Below are 18,674 nucleotides of genomic sequence, written 5' to 3' on the forward strand. Positions count from 1 at the left end.
CCAGCTGTCCGCTGCACCGTCCTGGCAGCTTTCCCTGCCCTTTCAGGTGCCTTGGGAAAGGGCCTGCTCCCCACCGCCCGCCCCCTTCGTCCCCGAGCTTGGCGCATTCCTTCGCCCAGCACAAGTGGTCATGCCCAGTTCAGACACTCACCGAGCCCACCCCGCCGTCTCCTCCCCGCCCTCCCGCCGCTCCCACCCCTTCCCAACTCGGCTTCCAAACACAAGGCGTTCCTTTGTATTGCCTTCCATTGCAGAGGCAGAACAGGAGCGCGAGTGCACAAAAAGACACACACACACACACACACACACACACACACACACAGAGCTCTTTAAGCTGCAAAAGCCGCCGCCAATTGCTAGGCGTAGATTTCCACACTCAAATATCCGTCCCGGTTTTTTTGTTTTTGTATTGTGAGGGGCGTCGGGTTGAGCTCGCTTTGAAGATGGTGGGGAGCCCACCCTCGCCTCCTACCTAGATGCAAAAAAGAGAGAGCGCCGATGATGCTCGGATGACTTAATCCCTCTCCTCCCGACGAGTCCTTTCTCTCCTCATTCCCTCCCTCGTCCGCTCCCTTCCCTACTTTGCGTCGGGGTAGGGGGCGGGATATTTTTAAACCGGAGGAGGGACGGGAAGGTGGGGAAGGAGCTGCGGCGATCTGGCTTGGCGGGGGCAGAAGGAGGTTTGGGGGGGCTGAGAAGGAACCTTCAGGGGCAGAGCGGCGGGCGGAAGGGGCACGGACGGACCCCCGCTCTCACGCACGCAGGGCTTTTGAATGACTGCAGCAGCAGCAGCAGCATAGAGACCTGCCAGGCGAGGCGAGGCGGGAGGGAAGGAGAGCAGCCCTCCCAACCTGATCTCTCTCTCCCCGTTAGCATCGGGCTCCCTCCTTTGGCGGCTCCGAGGAGGAGGAGGCGGGGGAGGAGCCTCGGCCGCATTATTATTAGAACTATTAGTATTATTCTTGCGCGAGGAGGTGATTTCCTCCCCCCCCCCCACGCACACATTCCCTATTTCTGCCCGGATCCATCGCCTGCCCCGCCTGCCTCTCTCTCTCTGCGCCTTCATAATCACCACCATCTTCTTCATCATCCTCCCCTCTCTTCATCCTGCGCTCCCTTCGCCTCTCTCTCTCTCTCTCTCTCCCCCAAACCACGCTCCGCACCCCGGTGTGTGGGTCGCTCGCCTCCTCCCTCCCCTGCAGAGGCTGCTGCTGGAGGGGGGAAGGAGGAGGAGGAGGAGCAGGGAGGTGGAGGGCTTTCGCCCCGGCTGAGCCATGCCGGGGGGCGGCCACGGCTACCGGAATCAGGGATGGGGCGAGAGGCTGCTGCGGAGTCCAGCATCTCCCCACCGGGGGCCCGCGAGGCAGAGGAGCCGCCGCCGCCGCTGCCGCCGCCGCTGCTGAAAAACAACGGGCGATGGGTAAGTGGGAGAAGCCCCCCCCTCACTGCCCCCCCCCGCCGTCACGCTCTCCTCTCCGGCCCTCCTTCCCCGCTGCCCCCCCTTCCCACTTGCACTCCGAACCCCCCACTCCCCATCTCACTGCCACCCTTCCCTGCCCCATTCCACCCATCTTCCCTTTTGACGTGTGTTCCCATTCCACCCCACATCGCTCCTGACCCCAAGGGTCTCCCTTGCCACTTGTGCCTCCTCGCTTCGTCCCTCCCCCCACCACCAGATCGTCAGATCTTTGTGTATGGTTAGGAAAGGGGGGGGGCTTCTTTGGAGGCACAATTATTTTAAGACTGTAGGGGTGCGGGAAGAGGTCACAATCAGTCCATTCTTTGAGTCAGGGAGCTAATGGTGTTCTGGGGACCAGACACTCTGCACCATCCATCCAGGAGGAAACTCCAAGTGTTTTTGATCTTTCACTTGCCTTACTTCACTCTGAGCCTTAGAAATAATTGGGGGGGTTGCAGATGTGTGTGTGTGTTGGGAGGGTAAGGGGTGGCAGGGACCCTGCAGTCGCTCCCCCAATCTCTGCTGCTGCTTGTGATTGTAGTATGGGGAAAATAGGGAAGGGGGGGTTGGGTTTCCTTCTCCTCCTTAGCACTGTAGGGAAACGACCCACCTGTATCTGCAGGGATGGCTAAGACATGACCAGAGAGAAGATGCTGCCCCTTCTGAAAGACCATAACCCCAGCATCTCTCTCTGTCTATCTCTAGAGGTGGGGGATGATGGGGATCTCCTGCATTGCAAAGCCAAGGCTAGATTGCAAGCCCACTCTGCCTTTCCCACCCTACAAAGAGAGAGAGAGAGAGAGAGAGAGAGAGAGAGAGAGAGAGAGAGAGAGAGATACACCTCAAAGCAAGGCTGGGAACCTACAAGCGCAGGCACTGCAGCAACAGCCCATCTGCTGCCCAGCTCTCAATGCCAGGAGGGCACTGATGGTGTATTTGTGCCAAGCCTGCACCGTGCTATAGGCAGTAAATAAGGGGAGGGGGGGGAGAGAGATGAGATAAAGAGAGGTGCGATTTTGAACACTTATTCTATAGAATAAGCACAGCCGTTTTCCTTTCCAATCCACTCCCTCAAGCATATTGCTCATTGCGTTGTTGATTTTAAATGATCCCTAGACAGGGTTTGATACAGAAGCTGGGCTTCTTTCCCTTGGCTCTTATACATAGGGCCACTGGCAATGTCTGAAGATGCACAGCTAGACAGACAGAGCTCTGCCTCTCTGTATATTGTGGTGAAGGAGGGACCATCCGGTGCTGCTCCATCCCAGGGAGATGGGATTGTCTGCAGGAGCACAACAAAGGTGTTGTGGCGGGGAGGAAAGGAGCCTGTGCTGCAGATGTAAACCTACTTAGGCAGTATTATGGAAAGAAGGGGTGAGGAGAGCAAGCAGGAGGGATGGAAGAGAAAGAAGACTTGGACCCCCCCCCCACAGCTTTCCTTTCTCCAGGGATTTGTGGGTTCTACCTGCTGGGTTCTCCTCTTGGGCCACATTAAAGCTGTCCTCTTGGCACATTTTAAGGACCACTAAATAGATCAGGCAAGAGCAAATATTCCCCCAAAGTAGAATTTTCACAGTTAGGAAAGCTGTCCCCATCAGCAGCAAGGATAGCATAGCAGAGCTTTTTGCCTGTTGAAAGTTCTTCACACAAACCATCTCAGTAATATTTAGAACAACCCTGTTAGGAAGGCCAGTATTTTTATCCCCATATTTGTAGGTGGAAGGCCAGTAGTGGCTTGCCAAAGACAACCTGGTGAGTTTGAGTTAGATCTGAACCAGGGACATACAGTACTTGGCAATCATTTATAGGCTGCTTTTGCACACATGTACATCACATGAGTCAATGCACCATGGCTGGGAGTGGAATATATGAACTTGACTACACTGAAAAAGTATAGATTCTGAGTTGGAGCATTTTGTGATATAAATAACCATGTGTGGTGATAGATTGCAGCTGACTCTTTCACACATGCCAGTCATCACTTGATGTTGCAGTCATCATGGGATGAACTTGCATGTTGAGCTAGACCTTAGGCTGAGAGTGTTACTCAGTTAACCAACAAATTTCCTGGAGGTTCAGATGCGTTGATGCCCCTCCGCAGTCACTGCTGAGAGTGGAAGGGGCTGAGTCATCTGTAAATCCCAAAATATACATACATTTCAGCAGAAACTGAATCATCCACAAGGCTCACTACCTTCCTATACATAGGAGCACAGGAAGATGCATCCTACCAAGTCACACTGGCAATTGACCAAAAGGTTGGTGGTTGATGGCCACCCAGGGATGGTGGTGGGCAGGATTTCTGCATTGCAGAGGTTGGACTAGATGACCCTCAGGATCCCTTCCAACTCTACAATTCTCTGGTTCTGCATGCAATGATCTACCATTGACCTATGGCTCTTCCCTGACCTACACCCCCTCAACTCCCTATACAGCAGAGCTCAGATCACAAGGAATCACAAATATCAAGAAAAGCAGCCCATTCCCCCATTCCTTGGAACTGCTGTGCTTCTCCCTCCACACCAGCATTTTTTTTAATGGCACAAGCTTTAATGGACTACCACCCATGCCATCAGATTCATTATGTGCTAGTCCCACGCACATGCTAGAGTGGTGGGATTGTAAGCAGAAGAAAAAGTAAATGCAGGAAAAGAGAGAGGCAGTGATAATTACGTGATGAGCAGAGTGGCCACACATTCCCAAACAAATCCTTGTGTCACCTGGAAATTCTTCATTTAATTTTTCCTATTGATTATCTCTTTTCCATCTACGTTATCTAATCCACCAAACTCTAGTCATCTATAGTACCTTTCCCTTCCCCCTGCACTGGATGGCAGGGCATGCCATAGGGTATGTGATCCATGTGTGCTGCAAATCTGGGGTCAAATTTGACATCAACTAGGAACTGGGTGACATTTTTTCAGAAACTTGAAAATAGTACAATAGGGCTATCGCTGCCTGTTGGTACGTGTGCTCTCTTTTTTTCTATCCCATTGGCCTTTGGTCCAGCAGAATTTGCATTGCTTGAAAAATCTGCTTTGCCTATAGTGGGATGGATTGGTTTTTTTAAAATATGCATGTTATTATGGTTCTTCTGTACTTCATTCAAATCTCTGAAAGACTGTAGTCAGTACTCAGTCTGGAAAGAAGAGGGGAACATAGGAAGCTGCCTTATATGAAGACAGACCATTGAGCCACCCATCTCAGTGTTGTCTTCACAGACTGGCAGTGGCTTTTCAGGGTTTCATTGCAGGATTCTATACCAGCCCGACCTGGAGATGCTGGGGATTGAACATGTGACCTTCTGCATGCAAAACAGATGCTCTACCACTGAGCTACGGCCCCTTTCCCTGAAGCCCCGCCTCCAAAGATAAAGTTCCATTCCAAATAGAGAAGTAAAAGTGGGGATAATCTGTGCAGCATTTGGTGAGACAACAGAGACGGGGAATTAAAAAACAAACCAACCCTAGGTCTAGGAAGATGGCATTTGGAGGGGAGAAATGCCCAAATCTTCCCTTCCCTGATGCCCTTTGAGAATCCTTGAGTCTCTGCAGTGAAGTCTTGTTGTAAACAGTAGACTTGGACTGAAGCCTACAATTACCACAGGCTGTGGCAAAGCTCCCAGCCTAGTAGCTGGACCGACTGACTCAAGGTAGCTTTGCAGTAGAGACAGGAAGTTTGCTGCAGGTGTGACATCCTTTCCTGCTGGGGCGCTGTGCCAGATATCTATATCCCTTGGTTTGGATTCTGCAAATATGCAGACGACCCAAAACTGGATGCTGAGTGCACGCAGCCGAATGCGGAGAGGGAACCTGACCAATTTTCCCTGCGGGTGCCAGCTCACATTAAGGAGGCCCTTTCCCAGATTGCTGTCCAAGCAGCTGCTTCTAATACCATCATGTTTCTTTGCGTCTGTGATGCCTGCTTGAAATGCTACCGTATCCCTCAAGCACTTTGAGCTGCTTCAGGGAAATGCTATGGCCTCTTCCTTATAGAAAATATCAGGCAGGCAGGCAGAGATGCAGCTGAAGAAATGGGTTTTTGTTGCATTGCATCCTAGGATTTATTTTGATATTAACACATACTATACTCATGAAAGACAACCAGGAGACTGGAAACTGAACACACTTTGTCAGAAATCAGAGTCTCTTAGGTATAATCATTTTCTATCCAGAGTTCATGTCCTTATTTGCTCCTTGTGCCAGTATTTTTGTGGGCATGCTTGCATAGTAAGCTGAAAGTGGTGCGTGCACATTACTATGGGATGTACACAAAGCATACAGAGTGGCCAGGGACTAGAAGACATTTTAGGGTTGCCAACTCTTTCCAGCACGGTTTCTATACCTATTTCAGCTTTGGGAGAAGCAAAATTTAGCTGGTGAATGGTTTCCCATCTCCAGTCCATCTCCATGCTGTGCCTGCTGAATTTCTGTTTGCTGTAAAAGGCACAGGAGCCATGATGAAAAGAAATTTGGTAGCCATGAGAGAAACTCTGCAACAAATAATTTTAAAAGCTGGTGAAAGAAATTCTTTTTTGGGATCTTTTAAAAGAAAGGTTGGATAGATAGCCAATATAATCTCACTTTCTCTGTTCCTTCTGAACCAGAAGAGGCAGCTGAGGTGTTAGAAAGGTGCTTGGGGGCTGTGATGGGCTGAATGTGGGCCAATAAGTTGAAGCCGAATCCTGAAAAGGCAGAGGTGTTATTTGTCCCAAGTTCTCACACCCAGAAGGTGGGAAGACAGTCTGTTATGGATGGATTTGCATTGCTCTGGAAGGGCTGGTCTGTTGGCTGGGGGTGCTTCTGGATTCAACACAGGCACTGGAGGCTCAGGATACCTCAGGGGGGGATAACAGGGCCTTTTTGCAGCTATAGCCGGTTCACCAGCTAGAGCCTCTTTTGTACAACAATGATTTGTGACCCATGCTCTAGTCACTTCCAGGCTGGATTATTGCAGTGCACACCTATGTGGGACTGCCATTGAATACAACATGGGTTCAGCAAATGCCAGAGACACACCTCATTGCCCTGGACTTTGACACCTGAGATGTGTGTTTTCGGGATCCATCTTATTTTTGCAATTGTGAGCTGTTTTGAACTGTTCTCAACATTGTGTGCTAATTGTTGTAACCTGTCCCGGGACCTTAGAGAGTGAAGGGCAGGTCATAAATTAAAATAAAGTAGCAGTAATAATAGTAATAATGTGTGAATCTATATCCAGAAAGTTTGCAGCATGTTCTTGTAGGTGGGGAACTTTTGTAAAAGCAGAACCTCCCTTGGTTTGATCCTTGGTCCATCACCCCCACTTGACTCTCCCCTAGCCCATCATGTAGCACAATCTCCCCCAGTCTGGTGCTCTCCGGTTGTTTGGGACTACCACTGACTGGGAACTAGTGGGAGTAGTATAAAACAGCTGAAGGGCACCAGGTTGTGGCAGACTGAGGAAGGCCTCAAGGGCCTCTTCCTCCTTTCTTATCTTGTAGCTTCTGGGCAGCCACTGCAACCGTTCTGTGGAGGATTACACACTACTCAGCCCTCAGAAATGCTCCATGTTTCTATTCGCCCTTGACCTAAAAATGGCTAAATATGCATATACCCAAGATCTACAGTTTTGCTTATTTCACAGCATCTATACTGCTTAATTAAATAATAACAATCTCTTGAGCGGTTTATATAAAATAGTAGGAACGTCTGCTATACTTGAACAGTTAAGGAGTGTGTATATAACCTGATTGCAGCTTATGCCATCTCTCTCTCTCTCTCTCTCTCTCTCTCTCTCTCTCTCTCTCTCACACACACACACACACACACACACACAGCTGTGTGTTAATCTTTTGGCTGGGGGATAAAACTCTGCACGGGGACAGAGGTCTTATCAAGCTGCCGCTGGATTTCCTGTCACAAGCTTTCTTAAGAACAACATCTTGAAGATTAAAAAAAAAAGCCAGAATGGGCAGATTGGATGAAGGAATGGAGTCGGGGGGGGGGCAGGATAAGTGCCAGTGGGGACTATCCGCCCAGGAAATTCTCCTGTAAAAGCCCCATTGAAACAGACAGGGGCAATGGGCAGAGCTTCCCCAGAGGGCTGTGACTAACGGTTGCCAAGGCTGGCAAGGCTCGAGGTGGGGCCGCGCTCTCTGAAACGGGCTCTTTGTACATTGTTGGAATCTGTGACCCAGTCAGAATGGGATACGGTTTGAGGAGGAGGTGGCAGTGCTGAGGAAGCCTGGCACAGCCTGCAGCCATGCCAGGGTGGGTGGGTGGCCGGCCATTGCCTGGCATATCAAGCCCGGCTCACATCTCTGGGTCAGGTCATGTGCACCAAGGCTTACACTCACTGCGCATCGCCTGCGGTTGCACGCTGGTGGGTGTGGGCAGTGCTTTCTCCTCTTCCACCCTGCTGGGGGTGAGCACAAAGCAGGGGGAGAAGTATTTTCCGCTCGGTGTGCCACCAGGTTGGCAGGTGTGTGCTAGGAGTGGTCAAGCCATTCTGCTTTCCCCTTAAGGTTGCCATGAGAAGAATGACTGAGGGACATTGTGTCCCTTGTTTGTTTGTTTTTTGTTTATGGACATTTTCCAGCATACAATACAATAAATAACAAACTAATCTAAATAAAAATTAAAAACAAAAGCAAAAAAGAGGGAGAGGGGAAAAAAATACAAAGCCCCCTATCAGAGGTAGATCTTAACTGTTATCACAGATAAAAGCTGGCACATGCTCCCAGCTCTCACCTGGGAGCTTCCCTTTCTTCTTCCAGCCCCCCACCCTGGGAGATCTTCCCTTCCCTGCTTCTCAAACAGGGTTTTTCCCCTTCCTTCCTTCCTTCCATCCATCACCTTCCTCTGCATTCCTTCATTAACTCAGAGCAGAGGACACCAAGAAACAGAATGAAACATAAGGAAGAATAAAGTGGATAGAAAAAGAAAGAAAAAGAGAAAACTCAGGAAATTTAAACCAGGCACAGCCTAGAAGGACACAGTCCTGACCCCAGTCCAGGTAACCAAGCTGATGCCAGCATGGTGATCGCTTCAGTCTAAGGTCCTGATCAAGCAGATTAATTGTGTATTGGCTTGAATCCAAGATGAAATTGACTAGTGGAGTTGCACTAATGGAGACAAGCCCTGAGGTGCTCATACGGGCCGTAGCTCAGTGGTAGAGCGTCGGCGCTGCATGCCAAAGGACCCAGGTTCAATGCCCTGCAGTTCCAGGTTGGGCTGTAAAAGACACTACTGAGCTAGGTGGACCAATGGTCTGGCTCAATATAAGGCAGCTCCCTGTATTCACCCAGGACATAGAGCTGTAGGTTCTGAGGTGTCTCTAGACTGGCCTTTCTCAACTTTCCCAGCTGTAGTTAGACTACATCTCCCATCATTCCTAGCCAGCATGGCCAGCGCTCAGGGATGATGCGAGTTGTAGTTCAACAACATCTGGGGACCCAAATTTGAGAAAGGCTGCTCTAGACCATTCATTCCCAAACTGGGAGAATTGCAGGTGTGCTGTGAAAATTAAGGGAATTAGGTTACAATCCTATGCTCACTTTCTTGGGAGTAAGACAGAGGGGCTAACTCCTGAGTAGACATGCAGAGCCTTGTACTGTTCAGAAAAAGCTCCTGTGAGTCTGAAGTACCCATCCAAGAAGGAGGCTGCCTGTTGCCTCTCTGAAGAGTCACTGCAGAATTACCTACTCCTTGGAGGAGAAAGCTTCTTGGGCCTTGCCACCTTCCTGTCAGAAGGGACACCCAGAATAATGACTCACCCAGAAACAGAGGGAGTGTGTGTCCTCTGTGCACAAATAATTCTTGCCCAAAAAGAAAACATTTTCAGGTGTAACCTCTTAATGTTGTAAGAGGAGCTGATCTCTTAACTGTCATCCAGTGTCCATGCATGCATGTGCTTGTGTGTGCCTCTGTATAAATTAACAGAATTGTAGAGTCAGAAGGGACCCTCAGCATCATCTAATCCAATCCCCTGCAGCAGTGGAGCGTATTTTTATGGTGCTTGGGGCACATGTGTGTGCCAGGGGGACATGGCGCAGAGCACGGAGGATGAATGGAGCCTGCTGCACACCAGCCCTTGCCACCCACGTAGTGACACCAGCCCCAAACCGCTTTGCAAGGTTGGAATGATACCAGCCTCCCAAAGTGGCACAGGCTAGGATCTGGGGAGGATGGTGTGAGAAGGATGCCATGCAGCCTTCCATCCCAGCCCCTCAAGGGCAAGGCTGGGATCAAAGGGTGCATGGCGTCCTTCTCACGCCACCCTCCTCAAGCCACGTTGTGATACTGAGATCTGATCAGATCCCAGCCTCGCAAAGTGGCGTAGGGCTGACTCGGCCGCGTGGGTGGTGCAAGTTGCGCCCCCCCAAAACGTACCCAGGGTGAGCACCCTGACAGTCCCCCACCCTATGCTATGCCCCTGCCCTGCGGTGCAGGAGTGTGTACATAAATCAGCCTACTGTAGAAAGGTATGATATGCATTTGTTGCTCCACCCACTTTTGCCTGAGCCCCACCCAGCACTGGCCTGTGGCCCCTGGAAGATTGCCCGGAATGGGATGTGGCCCTCAGGCTGAAAGATGTTCCTCACCCCTGATCTACACTGACTGCCAGCTGCTCTCTAGACTTTTTAGCAGGAGTCTGTCCCAGGCCTACGTGGAGGTACCAGGGATTTACCCTGGGACTTTCTGCAAGCAAGACAAGTGCTTTAACCTCTGAGCATCAGCCCTTCCCCAATGTGCCACCTTCGTTCTCCACGTCTACGGAAGTATTGCTTCTGGTATATACTCTGTTCCTCATGTCCAAAGAAACACTTCCCAGTGTGTGAAACCTACAGCTTCCATAAGCAGCTTCATTTGCCAGCTTAATATTATCTGCTGCAGCAATGCTGATTGTTGTTCTAAGGACAACGCGTGTATAGTTCATTTTAGAGTATTTCTCTAGGAAAGTGCATCAGAATAAGCAACCCCGTTAATTAATGCGAAATAGCTAAGGCGGCTAACAAAATCAAAAGAGCATTTAAAAAGGAAGTCATCAGTTTAAAATGGCATTTAAAGCATAACATAAACCTCCTAGACCTGACTTCTGCTGCATACAAACTTTACCTTTAAAGCACATCCCCGGCCCAACCAAAGTATCCTGGAAACTGTAGTTTGCTAAGGGTGCTGGGAATTGTAGCTCTGTGAGGGGTAACGCACCATTCCCAGAATTCATTGGAGGGTTCTTTAAACGTATGGTGTGGGCAGTCTCCATCTCCTAAGCAGCAGATGAGATGTCATGCCTGGATTCTCTCATGTCTACTTGAGACTGCAGGTCGGAGCTCACACGATTGAATGGTTCTCCATCCAAAGAAGTCCTAAAACTAAATGTCTGATAGAAGGATGCTAGCCTAAGCCTTCCTCCAGCAATATTCTTTTTCTGTAAGCACAAAATCCTTTTTCTTCATCATGTCATCAGCACCCTATCATGTGAACTCCCAGTTGTATGCCAAAGTCATAAACAGGTTTATGAAAAGTAAATAGCCTCTCCCTGGCTGTTGTGGCCTTTCTGGAAATATAAAGCTCAAAACCTGATGCCAGTGACCGTTGGACTCCTGATTCATTAGGGCTCACTTGAAAGTTATGGCTGCTGTAGGTTTCATAATGACAGCAAATGTTTAACATACACAGAAAGGAGCCTGCAGTATAGATACACTGTCTAAAATGTCTTTAAAGTCAACAATCTTTTTATGTTTGCTTCAGCCTTGCTGGTAAGGATACTAAACAAATAACTGAAAACGAACAATATGAGGAAAGCAGCACATCTCAAAGGGAGAGGAACTCGGAGAATAATAAGCAATTAGCCCAAAGACAGACGTCATCATGGCAGAGATTGCTTTAAAATAAACTTCTATTGTTATAACTATTGTTATAACTTGGAAGGCAGAAATCCATGCCGACCTGCCGCAACTCACCCAGATATCTACCAGGAGATCCAAGGATAACTTCAGCCTGCTCCTGATTGACCAGAGTTCTCTGCTTGCTGTCTCACCCTGCCCCCCTCTAGACCAGCCCTACCATTAGGCAAAAAGTGGGCAGTGGCCTGTCCTGGGGCCCCTAAACTAGCCTGCTGACCAGATATGCTATCCTGGACCACTGACCTTCTGATCGGCAAGCCCTAGGCCAGGGGTCTGCAACCCTCGGCTCTGGAGCCGCATGTGGCACTTTTACATCTTTGCTGCGGCTCCGGGGCGGATACTAGCGAGGGGAGGAGGCGCATTGTGCGCTCCGACACTGTGGCGGGCACTGTACTGGCTGTGACGTCGCATGTGTGCGCTGCGTGCGTTAGTCATGCACCGTCCCAACGTCACCTTCCCGCCCGCTGTCAGATCGTGGCTCTGGAGATATATTTGTTTTAAATGTCACAATGCTTTTGTGGCTCCTAGTTGTTGTTTTTTCTTCGGAAACGGGTCCAAGTGGCTCTTTTTGTCTTAAAGGTTGCAGACCCCTGCCCTAGGCTCTGTGGTTTAACCCACAGCGCCACCCACATCCCTATTTTCACTGAAGTAATGTTGGAGGGTATGCAAATGTATTTTAGGAGCTGAGTGAACAAATAAATGACTGCAAGCCTGATAATGTCTACTCAGAGGTAAGTCCCATTGAATTCAGTGGGCCTTACTCTCAGGTGAGCAAGTTTAGGACTGTCACCTATGGTAGTTTTGAAGCATGGTAATTATCACACTGAGGCAAGGGAAGTGGGTGCAGAAGAACTTGGGCATTCTTGGCAATGCTCTTAAGTATACACTCCACTTCTTTAGGGAATGCAAAGCAATTAGCAAGCACTGGGGGAGGAAGCATAATTAGCTAAGGAATCTCACGTTTGTTGCCAATTTACATTAATCAGCCCCAGGTGGGAAGGACGTAGCACTACCACCATTTCACAGAATGGGAAACAGAGGCTCTGCAGAATGTAATTTACTCTTCTGAAGAATACCAGAAGGGACCAACATCCAGTCTACTAACAGTGTAATGCTATATGTGTCTGTTTAGAAGTATGTCCCATTGATTCCTGAGACATACAGTACTCCCAACTAGGTGGGGAAAGGAGTGTAGCCAGGAGTTTCTGGGTAATGGCTTAATCAAAGAAGTAGAAAAGCAGCTTCTCAGTAGGTAAGAAGTGGGTTTGTCCCACTTTAACCTCTCTACTGTTTTCATTTCTTTTTGTTTCTGCTCTTATCCATTCCTGTATCTTCCCAGAGTTTTGTTTCTTGATCAATGCAGCCTTGCTTACATTAAGTAATTAATTATACCCTAACAGTGAAACCTATGGGCCATGTTACTGAGGGAAATTAATCTGCAGTGAGGATCCTCTTCCTGTATTTTTAAAACATGTTTATATACCATATATTTATTCAATCAAAAACGTAAGAAAAGAAATAAGCTCCAATTGAGGGGGGGGGGATACAACTGAATAAAAATAACAAAAAAAGAGTACAAATTTGGGTGGTTGTGTTTCTTGGGAATAATAATTAGTAGTGTTGGAGGATAGTAAATGTTCCTTTTTGAAGATTTGTTTTGCTTGCAAGTATCAGTCTTATGTTATTCACAGTTGAGGCTGATGGGTGCATTTTTGACTATTGTAAAATCTTTCCAGGTATAGGACTGAAGTTGCTGTATACCCTTTGCTTCATAGTAGTCCCTATTGACTTCAGTGCATAACCAGCTGCCTTTTACTGCCCCATCTAGTTCAGTACCGTCCACGCCAGTTGAAAATTGCACAGGGTCTTGGCAGAACACTTAATGGTTTGTGTGCCTGTTGTAGCATTTGTAATGTACTACGCTAAATGCTGTGTGGTTTAAACTGTATTTTTATTTCTCATGTTGTGCTGAAGGGTGGGGAAATTCCTTATTTCTTGGCGTCAACAGATTGCCACCATTAAAAACAAATATATTAAAACTGAACCTCTTGATCCTAGCCTCCCATTAACTTTTTTAGATAAAAGATGACAGCAGCTTATTAATGAGTTTACCCAACAACATATAAGCAGCAGCTGGGTCTAACTACCATGTACAGTACAGACCTATTAGAAAAGGGTTTTTTGCTATCCTCCTACTCCTATGACTTCAGGTTTGTTCTTCTCACCTTTGTTTCCATTTATTGGATATCTTTCTCACTGCTTCCTTTCAAATGCCTCTTCCCCATATCACTTCTGATCCATTCTGTTCACCTTCCCGGAGGACCTCCAGGTTCTAAGAATGACTAGCAGCCGCCGCACCCACCGTTCTTCACAGACATGTCTCAGACCACCTGAATGAAGCTCACAGACTCCAATCCCTGCCCTACACTGACTGGCAACAGACAGTAAGAGTGCATGGAGGCATGGGCTGCAAGATCTGAAAGCACTTGCAATGCAATCCTGTGCATTGACTTAAGAGCAGCCCCATTGAACTTACTGGCACAATTCCCAATAAAACTGCAAAGGGATAGGGAGCTCAGGGGGCGGAGGAAGGAATGCAGAATGTCAAGCCCTCTTTAGTACTTGCGTTTGTAGAAATGCAACTTTTGAAACAAGAACTCTCACTCTCTCCCCTATTAGCATATATGGAAGCAAACACCATTTATTTATGGCATTTATGCTGCCCTACAACCAGAACTAATGGGTAGCTTACAATACAAATAATAAATTTAAGCACAAAAACACAAATGCAGCATAAAATTAAGCATCAGAGATTAAATCAATGGATTAAAACCAATAAGAACTGAAATTCACCTACAGTGCATCTTAGAAACACTTAAAAAATTTTTTTTAAAAAAAGATGGGGAGTATTTTCTTGATGCCAAAATCTTCACCTGGTGCCAGAACAAATACAGAACCTCCCGGCGGAGGATATTCCGTCACTAGAGGTGCCACCTTCCATCAAGATGGCTCCGTCTCTCACTTCTTTCTGCCACACCTTGCTGGGTAGGCAGTACCCTCTAAAGATGACATTTTGGCTTCAGTGGAATTTCAAGTAATGTACTTAGACTCTCAGCCAAGAAAGTGCTTTTGCAATTTGCTTTTATTCAGAGTTAGGTGTGCTTAAGCCTCATTAAATTGACGGTGTTAGGTGCACCTATCTCTCCACATGCGCCCAGACTTCTAGAAATAGGTTTTGCTGAAATGAGTGGGATGGACGTATGGTACCCATGAATATGTTTGGGACTGGAGAAGGTTCACCTGGGGTACACCTGTTGTTAATTTTTAAAAACAAACAAAACCACAGTGTTAGAGACACTCCTTTAAGTGGCCACCCTGCATAAAATCTCTTGCTAGTCTGCAATCTTCCTTGTGTAATTGCTGTGTTGGTTTTAGTTACAGTGAGATAGTTATCGTAGCACTAAGAATAATTAGAATGGAACTGAAAACAAGGCTATGAAAACAACTGTCTTGCAAACACTGATGCCTTGAGAAGCCTGTTTCTCCTTGTGCAAGAGTGGAGGGTATTGACTTTCTCTCCATTTGGGCACTAGATCTGCTTCAAACCTATATACTGCACTTAATACCACTTTAACTTCATGGTTTTCCCCATGAGTAGGGAACCCTACTCTTCGATGCTGGTAATTTTTTAGAGATTCCTTGCCCATCTGACAGAACAATGATGCTGTTGCTTCCTAGGAAGAGGTTGTTGCTAAAACTGACTTACATCTGTGATTGTGGATTGAGGTGTTCAGGACTGGTGAGTGTAGGATTATTGAGATCAAGAAAGGGTGAAACTTTGGGCTTGGACTAAGCTGAGTGCAACTTCAGGTGCTCTGATGTGCCAGACACTTGTAAACCACATGGGAATTAAGGATCTTTGCTAATCCTAATGGCAGACTAGTACATGAGCAGAATCGGGACAGGTAGCATACGGTTCATAATAATACAATACTGCACAAAACCCCTGTCTTAATCGGTGACCTCCCTTTTCTGGCTTAGCACTATAGTACTGAAAAGAGGTGCCAGTTCTCTGAAGCCTGAAACAAAAGGGGAAGAACCTCTTAGGGAGAGGCAGAGGCTGGCAAGAGAGAGAGATAGAGCCTGTTGCACTTTATTTAGAATAAATAAACGAAAAGCAGAAAATAAGATTACCCTTGTTCTGGCCCTTTAACATGAGAAGTAACCGAACAATTTAACCCCTGTGTTGCAAACAATAGTCAGTAATATCCAAGGCAACACAATGACCATATACAATGATACGATATCAATATACGCTCTTTATATAATATGAAATATATGAAAACACATAAACAGAAAACTTATGAATCTCTGAAAGTCACAAAATATGCACCCTTAATGGATTCTCTTGAAAACATAAAACCAGATAACCATAAGTCTTATAAGTCTCTGAAAGTCTTTGAAGACTATGCAAGTCTCTGAAAGAAGCAATGTATCAGATTCTTATCTGGTGAAAACAGGCTGTAAAGCTTTGTTTATGGCGTCCAACACTGCCGAAGTAGTTCACAAACAGATGTTGTGAACAGTGATTCCGGATATACCCACTGTTTCGTGGAATTCTTCTTCAGCACAGCAGAAGGATACACAGATGCTTCATAAACCCATCTATATGGTGAAGTACAGTGGTGCCTCGCAAGACGAAAAGAATCTGTTCTGTGATTCTCTTCGTCTAGCGGTTTTTTCGTCTTGCGAAGCAAGCCCATTGACGGATTAGCGGATTAGCGCTATTAGTGCTATTAGCGGCTTATCGGTTTATCGGATCAGCTGATAAGCGGCTTAGCGGCTTAGAAAGGGGGGGAGGGGGGAAAACCCGCAGGAACTCGCAAGACATTTTCGTCTTGTGAAGCAAGCCCATAGGAGATTTGTTTTGCGAAGCACCTCCAAAACGGAAAACTCTTTCGTCTAGCGAGTTTTCCGACTTGCGAGGCATTCGTCTTGCGGGGCACCACTGTATAACAACAATTGCTATGGAGCAGTGGTCATAAAGTTATGCCCAGTGACTACATAACTGAAGATGCCATAAACAAAGCTTTACAGCCTGTTTTCACAAGATAAGAATCCGATACATTGCTTCTTTCAGAGACTTGCATAGTCTTTAACATAAGAAGGCAGATTAAGAAAAACCTGGAAGATCCAGTTCGCATTTAAAGGTGAATCTATATTATTTTCACTTTCCAAAATGATACAAGAAATGAAACACAGAGCCATCTTTCAAAATTTGCAATTCTCTAAATTTTGTAGTGCAGCTCTCCAGTCAATGACATGTACAATAGTGCATATACAGAGGCGAAGTCTGCATTAAAATACATACAAGGGTGAAAATACCACACCAAAATGCAATATATATGGGGAAATAGCTTTCCAAAAATGAGTCTACAGTCATACCTCAGGTTGAATACACTTTGAGTTGAGCGCATTCGAGTTGCGCTCCGCAGCAACCCAGAAGTAACGGAGCGCGTTACTTCCAGGTTTCGCCGCTTGCACAGACGCTCAAAATGACGTCACGCGCATGTGCAGAAGCGGCAAAAAGCACCGCGTGCGTGCGCAGACATGCTGTCACTAGTTATGTTTGCTTCTAGATGCGAACGGGGCTCCAGAATGGATCCCGTTCGTATCTAGAGGTACCACTGCATTTGGAGAAATTCTCACTTAATGCTAATTAGTTTTCATGAAGGTTGTTTTTCTTTTTAATGCAAACAGATGTGAAAATATGAAGAACTGAAATTAAGAATAAAAATAAGAAACCGAAATTGACGCATCCCTGCTAGTGAGAGAGGAAACAGACCAAGCACGTTCTGGCTGGGGTTACGTTGGACATACGAGAACTACTTAAAGGGGTAGCCCTTTGGGGAAAGCCAGGATGCTCTGTGTTGACTATTTGCCCAGCACAAAAGAGCAATGTAGGCATCGCCATAAAGGAGGCTAATTACGAAGGTCAGGCCGGTTCAGGGATAGAGTCAATCTTTTATGCCCCAGAGGAAGTAGAGTGAAGCAATGTACAGTTATTAATTAACAATGTTGTTACATATTCCTCTTTCTTTCTTCTTCACTCAAAATATCTGGATCAGCAGAGATTGGGAACAGTTTTTTGGTGGGAGAGATGCTGTCAGTTTGTGGTAGAAATGGGAGGAGGTGTATTCTCTTCTGCAATGTGTAAATTGGGCCTTGTGCAACCTAGGTGGGTGATGTCTTATCTTGAATACCTGGCATAGTTATTTTGTCTTTCAATGAGACTGAGAAGAGATATGATAGCCGTCTTAAGCTATCTAAAGCGCTATCACTTAGAGGAGGGAGCCAGCTTGCTTTTTCCTGCTCCAGAGGGTAGGACCTGAACCAGTGGCATCAGGAATAACTTGCTGATGGTAAGAGCTGTTTGACAGTGGAATGGACTCCTTGGGGAGGTTGTAGACTCTCCTTCCTTAGAGGTTCTTAAGCAGAGATTGGGTGGCCATCTGTCATGTATGATCCAGTTGAAATTCCTGCATTGTAGGGAGTGTGACTAAATGACCCTTGGGGTCCCTTGCAACTCTACAATTCTGTGATCCTGTGTGTGTTGTTTCCATCATCCTAAACTGAAGCCCTAGGAGAGAGTCTGAAGAGAGATGTTACTACAATCCAATGTTCAAATGACATGTGAATCTGGTGGGCAAATGTGTCAATTTTAGTTTCTCACTTTTCCAGTCTTTCGTTCAGTTTTTGCACATTTCCACATCAGTTTGCAAATTAATTTTAAAGACCTAATGGAACTTCACCAGCAAATTTCTCCTAATATGTTTGTATGTACCGTAATTTTGCAGAACATACACATTTTTGCAAAGCAATTTCCCCCAATATAATGCAATTTTATGTTATGTTTGCTAATATATGCATTTTTGAGCACATTTTACTGCATCATGTGCGTTGTTGTACACATTATTGCTTAGCAAAATTTGGGGAAGTGCAAATTTGGAAGGATGACTGTTTCGGGTCCTGAATTGCTTCAGAAAGTGTAGATAAAGCAGCTTCACCTTTAAAGGTGAATTGAAGCAAATCTCTCTGCCATTCCTACTTTGAGCATGATTTTTTTTTTTTAGTATCTTAGGCTTGTGGCTAGCCATGTCTCTTTGCAGCTGCAGCAGCTCCTTGATTGTAACTGTGGGGGGGGGGGACAGGATCTTTTTAAACCCTTTGCCATATGGCCATTCCCCACTGCTTACTGGCCCTGTTGTAATTTTTTTAAAGTCTTTTTGTTTCATGAGTGCATGATCCAAATGAATCCTCCTTTCC

General features: G+C 46.7%; 1 protein-coding gene across 1 annotated transcript in view; it reads left to right on the top strand.

The window, feature by feature from the left end:
- The first annotated feature begins 270 nt into the window (after nt 1-270).
- MGAT3 (beta-1,4-mannosyl-glycoprotein 4-beta-N-acetylglucosaminyltransferase) overlaps nt 271-18,674 on the top strand; it is a 48,590-nt gene continuing 30,186 nt past the window's right edge. The window contains exon 1 of the transcript XR_014516382.1: nt 271-1,420. The gene's annotated coding sequence lies outside the window, so the exon portion shown is untranslated. The remainder of the gene's footprint in view (nt 1,421-18,674) is intronic.

This window comes from Podarcis liolepis (assembly GCF_965112155.1).
Source record: "Podarcis liolepis genome assembly, chromosome: 10".
NCBI lineage: Eukaryota > Metazoa > Chordata > Lepidosauria > Squamata > Lacertidae > Podarcis > Podarcis liolepis.